Consider the following 7,751-nt stretch of genomic DNA (forward strand, 5'->3'; position numbering starts at 1 on the left):
AATGATTTTTAAAGTATATTAATAGTTTTGTTAGACATTACAGTCAAGAAAACGTTATTATGTATTTGTAAAACGTCTGAAGATAATAATGAAAGCGCTAACGTTTTAACCTGTGTTGCCTTTCTTTTTTTAATTTTATCTATATAAAAACCGGACACTGTGAATGTTTCAAATTTGGATATATATATATATGTATATATATATATATATATATATATATATATATATATATATATATATATATATATATATATATATATATATATATATATATATATATATATATATATATATATATATATATATATATATCTGACTCGGATTTAAAGGATTAAACTTAAAGCCTTATTAAAAAACTTCCATGACGTCACCCATTGTTATTGGTCTACTTATATTTTAACGATTCAACCATCACTAGTTGGATATTTAAAGATCCAACTGGCCATCAGTTGGATATTCAAATATCCAACTGCCTATCGGTTGGATATTTAAATATCCAACTGTGCATACAAACATAATTAAGCAATGAACAAAGAGATAAAAGAGTTGAAAATGTATTTCCAATGCACATAAAAAACAATTACTCCGAATTTGTCACACTATTAGAATTTATGTCCAATGCACACGGAATTTTAATCGCTTTTTTCACACCATTAGAACTGTGTTAAAAATGTACTGTCAATGCTCACAAGAATTAAAATTCCTCCCAATTTTGCACACTATTAACACTTATCGTCAATAAAATAGCCAATACTTATCCGATGGTATTTTAACAGAATGTTTCCGGTCTTAAATTTTGAAAGCATCACTTTTTGACATGCTTATGAATACATTTTCACCTTGAACCTTAATTGACATCACTTCCTGTTGCTGAAGGTTATTTCAGGGATGCGTTATTAGCAAATCCTCTCAGATTTTTCGAGGTTCGTCTCTGTTCTCATACTTTTCTAGCGTACTTCCCAAAACAATTTAATAAATTGACAGCCCATCATTTTTTGTCACCCTTTTTATTGCAAATCTTGATATGGAATATTTTTAAAGCAGGTTCCGCATAAAACCGACAATCTTTTCATCTGTTATAGCACTACTATAGTCTGTCCCACGACCGGAACGTCACTACTTTTTGCAAGATATCTCAAAATATATAAATACCTTGGCTTTCAACCTAGGTTCGATCGGTAGATTGATTTTTTTCCAAACTTCCTGCATTTATACGAACCCTCGAGGTCTACCAGTGTATTGACACGGCGGCAAATTCAAAGTCTACGGGGATTTAACATGGTAAACTCGTCCATTAGCGTCGAGATTACGGGGCGGGGAACCAGTTTTTGAAGGGAGTAGTTGTTCTTTCCAAAGTAAAATTCCGAAAAATCTTAGAAAATCAAAGGACGTAATTTAAAGTGTTTTTATTAATAATGTGAGTATTTATTTGAATTAAAATATATTTTAACACTGTATAACGAGTTTTGTCATAAACGCCGAGAAAATAGTCCGCGGCCGAGTATAATGCAGTACAAGTTGTGGATACAGATGTTGAAATGGCCATGATGATGCAAGAATGTGTTTTTAAAAACGTAAGTTGTTTGTTTTATTTATTTTTTGCTGCTGTTGTTTTACTACCTAATGTACACACACGAAAGAAGTGTTTCCAAATTGTAAGAATATGCCAAAACGCGTGGTATATGTATATCTGGCATTTTAACAGTACCCCATATACAGAAGTATGTGTTTAAAAAAACGTAAAAAGGTACATATGACACAATCAGCTGATTAAACAATTAGTAGAAAAGCATTAAAATAACACCAAGATTACATAAAGAAAATAACAGCTGGCAAAAACATTATTTTCAATAAATGAAAGTCTCTACTTTCTCTTTCAACATTTCATGCTTTTGACAGTGAATCACAATCTACATGATGTAAAATGCATTTTCTTTTTACATTTATTTGTAGTGTCAACACCCTGGGGAATCAATATAGAGTTTTCTATATCATGTATATATAACACATATTTTTGGCATTATTATTTTTTTTTTTAATTTTTATTGAAAAATGTGTATTTTTTTTTTTTTTTTTTTTACAAGTTCTAACATCTAAAATATACCTTTAGCCCAAAGTTTTGTTAATTTTACAGGACCGAGTTCTAAGGGTCATTTATGTACATATATTGATGTATAGACTACTATCTTGGTAGATGAATATACAGAGTGTTTCAGCAATCATGTCCTGACTTTCCAGTTTAAATAAAAACAGAAGCAAAAGAGGAAAAAGGGAAAAAATAAAGAACAAGTCATGTCTATATTATTTCATCAGTATAAACGTTAAGATAAAACTGAATCATTTATTCTGAATACAGACATTTTTCAAAAAAAAAAAAAAAAAAATTGACATCAGAGGCAATTTTCCAATTAATGCCATGTGCCACATTCAGTGTTCCAAATTGCTGTGTTGTGTTTCTCAGGCAGCAGCTTCATTTTGTCTCCAAGTTCCCATACTGCTCAAATGTGGACTTAATTTGAAAAATCTGTTTCCTAGTACACTGTAGGGTGTCATCTGAGTATTTCTTTTTTCAAAACTCTATTCACTGGTATATGCAATTTTTTGTTTATAGTTTAGTGCAACAATATTCATATAGAGATCTTTTAACACCCATATGAAAGAATAGTTTTTCTATTGTAATAAAAAAATATATGGTAATTGTATCCATAGCATAATATATATTTTCTGCCAGGAAACCTACTATGAAAGAGAGTTATGTAAATATTTTTTTATTCAACAAAATTTTTCACTTCTAAATTCAGAACATTTTCAAATTTGATGAAATAGATGCCCTGTATTTACAGGTATGGCACATTCTCTTGATTCAGCTATGTAGCTTGATTTAGCAATGAGGGTAGCAGATCAGAAATCATGGCTATAAAGCAAAAATGATTTACATAATAAACCAGTCAGACTATTATAATTAAGGAATGAATTTAATAGCTACCCATTTTATACGGTATAAACTGGGTTTGGGCAGTTTACGCTTTATAAACCGCTAAGCAGTTTATAAAAAAGCGTAAACTGTCCCAACCCAGTTTATACCGTATAAATTGGGTAGCTATTAAATTCATTCCTTATAATTTAATTTTCATTCATTTGGTGTAAGAAAAAAAAGATGATTGCCCTTAAAAAATGACTTCTATTTGTACGAAATTTGAATGTAACATCAGGCGGATTGATATGTTTTTGACGCAAATCATTGTGATGTAGGCAACCCATTTTATACGAAATAAAGTAAATTTTTTATCCAATCAAATACAGCGTTACAACCAAAATTAAATTATTGTCTAATATCTTCAAATTATCCTGTCTTTTAAATATTGAACAATCAAAATGAAACTTTTAAGCTTAGCACACTTCATGTCCACATTTTACAATCTTTTTCTAATCTCTCGTGTATTTTTTTTTTTTTTTTTTTTGTCCCTCAGCAAACTCAGTGCTTTCATTTTTCTCCTTCAATCATGAGATTTTGACTATAAAATTTACATGTCATTTTTCTTTGTTCAAAGTTAAAAAAAAAATTAATTTCAAGAAACATAATACTATGTAACTTACACAATACATGTACACACAAAAAAAGTAATATATCCTGGTACAAAAACCTTATATATTTTTGTATATCATGATACATAACATTTTAAGCTGTGTCATTTTTTTTTTAGTTTTATCTTCCTATTGCAGTCCTAACTATTTAAAAGACAAGTCATTGATCAAAGAAATGTAATAATAACCAAAGCAAAAATATTTGATGATGCCTTTATTAATTACTAAATAACATTTTTGAAGATATAATTAATTGGAGTGCAAAGTTATGATGACCAGACAGTGTGACTTTAAGACATGCATGCATGTAGAAGACTATCTACTCAATTTTTCAGAATAATGTGATTGAAATTCATTTGATGGTGGACTAAACATTCAGGTTTCAGGACATTCTTCTAGACTACAGCTAGTAAGTATTTATATAAATGAAAAAGGTTTTACTCTTCCCATGTATTCTTAGGTTGGAACCTGAAATTGAAAAATTGACTATACATGCATTTTTAATGTGTATCAATTCATGTTAACATGTAATGCAAGTTCAAGTATAATCATTGGAATTTTCATTATTCCTTTAAATTTCACTTTGCACAGACTTGAAAGTATTTTCATGCGCCAGAATCTTTATGATGGATTAAAATGTGTTTCATCATCATCTTTTTTTTCAGGCTCAAAGTATTGGCTGAACAAAAGATTACCTGGTAGTCTGCCAATGGGTTGATCATTGGATGAGCCAGACACCAACCATTTACTACAGAAGTTTTAGTGGAGACAAACATAAACACTCTTTCTCAATCTTCATTCATGACTTGTTTCTCACTATGGATTCTGAGTCATGACTTCTTTTTTCAAAAGCATGGACACCAGCAGCATTGGGCACTCAATTTTCATAATCATTTATTCTTCTAAATTTGATCTGATATCTTTAAATAAAGGAAAGACAATTCATTAATCGTTTGCAGTATTTCCTGTAATCTCACTAAATGTGTTTAAAGTTTGAAGCAATTCTATTTGATAATTTTAAAAAAAACATATACCTGTATCTAGCTGTTAAACAAACAGTAATAAAATTTTGAAAACAGTTATCTGAGTATGATTAATTACTTTGCCCATTTCAGACAGGTAGCTTACAAAAACTGATTGACATCTACTGTGGAATCATCATTGTTTGTGGGAGACCAACATTCTTGGATTTTATCACATGGATCAGCTATACCCATAAATTTATATTTCCACAAATGCTTATTTTAACATTTTAATCAATCCATTAATTCCTTTGATTGTATTTTGGTTAACCTTATTTATGTCCTGTCCACAAAACAGCAAAACTATATGCCTGCCCACAAACACTGACCTCCACAAATTAAAATGATTCCATAGTATTATGCAGTTTAGAAAAAATGTATATCAGGAAGCCATATGTACCAGGGAATGGAATAATGAATAAACATACTTTGAAAATTTACAAATACATGAGGAAAAACATTTTGCTTGACTGGGAATCAAACCCAGGACCTCTGCATTGCAAATACTTTTATACTAATGAGGTATTCTAACAACTAAGCTGCCCAGACTGCTCATGTATCTACAGTCCATATAGCAAAAATTACTTAGGATGTATCTGCAGCTACTTATGGCTGAATTTATTTTATGTACTTGTTTGTTTGTGCTTGTCTATATTCAATATGGTGTTTTTAAAAATTTTAGGTGATTTTTTTCTTGAATTGCCTGCATTTCTTGAGAGACTTCTTGAATTATAGGGTAAAAATGACCATTTTCAAAGTATGTTGTGTCTTCACCGGGTAGCTATTTTGGTATCCTGGCCCCAGGATCATGAAACATCTTAAGCTTAAGTCAAAATCTTTATGTTGTACTAAAATGTTGTAGAAGTCAAGCAGGCCAAAATAAAACTATTTTACAATATTGTTTTACAAAAGTGTTGTTATTTGCAAAATTAGAGATTAACTCAATAAATGATAAACATTTTACTGGCAATTGAAAATATGACTTAAGTCAAAGTCTGTTTCATGATCCTGCAACCTTGCAATTAAATTCTTGTTTCAAAAATTTTATCTATTGTTTTTATGAATAAATATTTGTTTTATTATATGAGAATCAAACTAGCAGCTGGCTCTGACATGTATAGAAAGTGTCAATATATATACATGTATAATCTTTTCTTTTTTTTTTATGTAAAACTATTGAACTTTCTACCAAAATAAAAAAAATAAGGTGATAAAAAAAGAAAAGATAAAATTAAAATAAAAAGTAGTATAATCTTTTACACTTGTGTTATGTAGTTTTTGTGTGTAGGATTGAGTATTTAATTTTTGGCATTCTGTTATATTTATGGAAACACTAAAAATATATCCAAGGGCCTGGATTTACCTAATGCCGATATTACAGGAAGTTTTCGAAGGGCAAGGTCAAATTCCATTGGTGACGTAGTTTGATGCAGACAACAATAGTTGTTTTGCACCGAGATTCAAAATAAAACATTGATTGTGGATTTATGTGTTTAAAGTGTTGAAAGTCTAACAAAAACAGGATATACAGTGCAGTTACGGACATCAATTGTTCACATAGAAGTGATACGATGCCTCTTTTGACCGTGTTTATAACAAACTATAGGAAATTGGATTTATGTGGAAGGCTAAGGAGTAAGGTAAAGCAGCAATTAATTTTGATAATCTTAATAATATGACTACGTTTATTAGAAGTTAGATCTCTACGTTTTGGCAATAAAAGCAGTCATGTCACTTGAGCTAAATTTGCAGTTGCCTCGATTGTTTTTAACATGATAATTACAATCTTAGGCTATATGAATTGAGTCATACCTCTTTTCTTTACGCAGTGTATAGGCTAGCTGTTTTTAAAAATCTCTGATCCCTTCTGTCTGGCCCTGGGTATGAAAGTTTTGTCAAAGACGTAATTTCTCCTATATATAGGCCTAAATATATACTTGGCAAGTTTCGGGCTTTATAGCTTTTTAGACGTTGATAAGCTCAGAGCATTCCCGAACTTGCGTGACGTCATTACCTCACTGACGGCAATGTACGGAAAATTACGAATAATGATGGATCCCCTTCCGAAGTGGCTGCCATTTTGACAATGTTAAATCCCCGTAGACTTTGAATTTGCCGCCGTGTCAATACACTGGTTGACCTCGAGGGTTCGTATAAATGCAGGAAGTTTGGAAAAAAATCAATCTACCGATCGAACCTAGGTTGAAAGCCAAGGTATTTATATATTTTTAGATATCTTGCAAAAAGTAGTGACGTTCCGGTCGTGGGACAGACTATAGAAGTATTGTCCGAATGGAGCTCCGTAAGACTTTTTGTAAGACTCCGTAACACTTTTCCCCAACAAATCATCATCTTACATGTAATGATAGATTTCCAACCTTTTATCAAAATTTTGTAGTTTTCTTCTGCTTTCAGGACAAAAGTATTCAAAACACTATCTGAACCTCTCTAAATTTACATTGGATTTAAAACTATTCTTCATCTGATTCCATGACTGTTCAGAACAATGGAAAGGTTTGAAATGACATTAGCACCGTGCGGTTTCATGCTCACTAGTTCATGAATAAAAGGGGTGTTCGATTAGGCTATTGTATTGTGTCACTGTTGGATATATCTGAATGGACTAGATCCCATTGTATTACAGCAAAGTTGGATATATGAATGGGTAAATGTTTCTTTGGGGTCCAAAGTAGGGAAGTGTTTTAAGTAAGATAATTAACTCGATAGTGTTGAATAGTTTAGAGAAAACATCCCCTCCTCGGGCCTTCGGCCCTCGGAGGGAATGTTTTCTCTAAACTACTCAACACCATCTCGTTATTTATCCATTACGTAGTCACGACCGGCTGCAAGTTGTTTTGAATCACTTCTGTGTTTTTGCCGTAGTTGAGTCTTGGAGGCCGTAGAGGTGGTAAAGGGGAAATGGTAGCAATCAGTTTGTAAGGTTGGAGTAAGAACAACTTAAGTGCACAGCAATAATTTTTTTTAGAGATTTTGCAATTCGCTTAATGATGAATGAAAGTCTGTCGCTAACTCACCTTTCATTTATCTTTTAAACCTCAATAATAAGTTGTAAATACTAAAACTATTTAGGAACCATGCAACTATAAAATATTAAGGTTATTAAATCATTTCCAGTACATTTAA

At 31.1% G+C, this 7,751-nt stretch overlaps 1 long non-coding RNA gene across 1 annotated transcript; it reads left to right on the forward strand.

The window, feature by feature from the left end:
- Positions 1-1,449: 1,449 nt before the first annotated feature.
- Positions 1,450-4,537, forward strand: LOC133183374 (uncharacterized). The gene is made up of 3 exons (XR_009720630.1): positions 1,450-1,574; positions 3,921-3,994; positions 4,251-4,537. It is a non-coding gene; the product is annotated as an uncharacterized LOC133183374 (long non-coding RNA).
- Positions 4,538-7,751: the final 3,214 nt, after the last annotated feature.

This window comes from Saccostrea echinata, unplaced genomic scaffold (assembly GCF_033153115.1).
Source record: "Saccostrea echinata isolate AGI-Se365-2 ecotype Australia unplaced genomic scaffold, CSIRO_AGI_Sech_v1 ptg000009l, whole genome shotgun sequence".
NCBI classification, from domain to species: domain Eukaryota; kingdom Metazoa; phylum Mollusca; class Bivalvia; order Ostreida; family Ostreidae; genus Saccostrea; species Saccostrea echinata.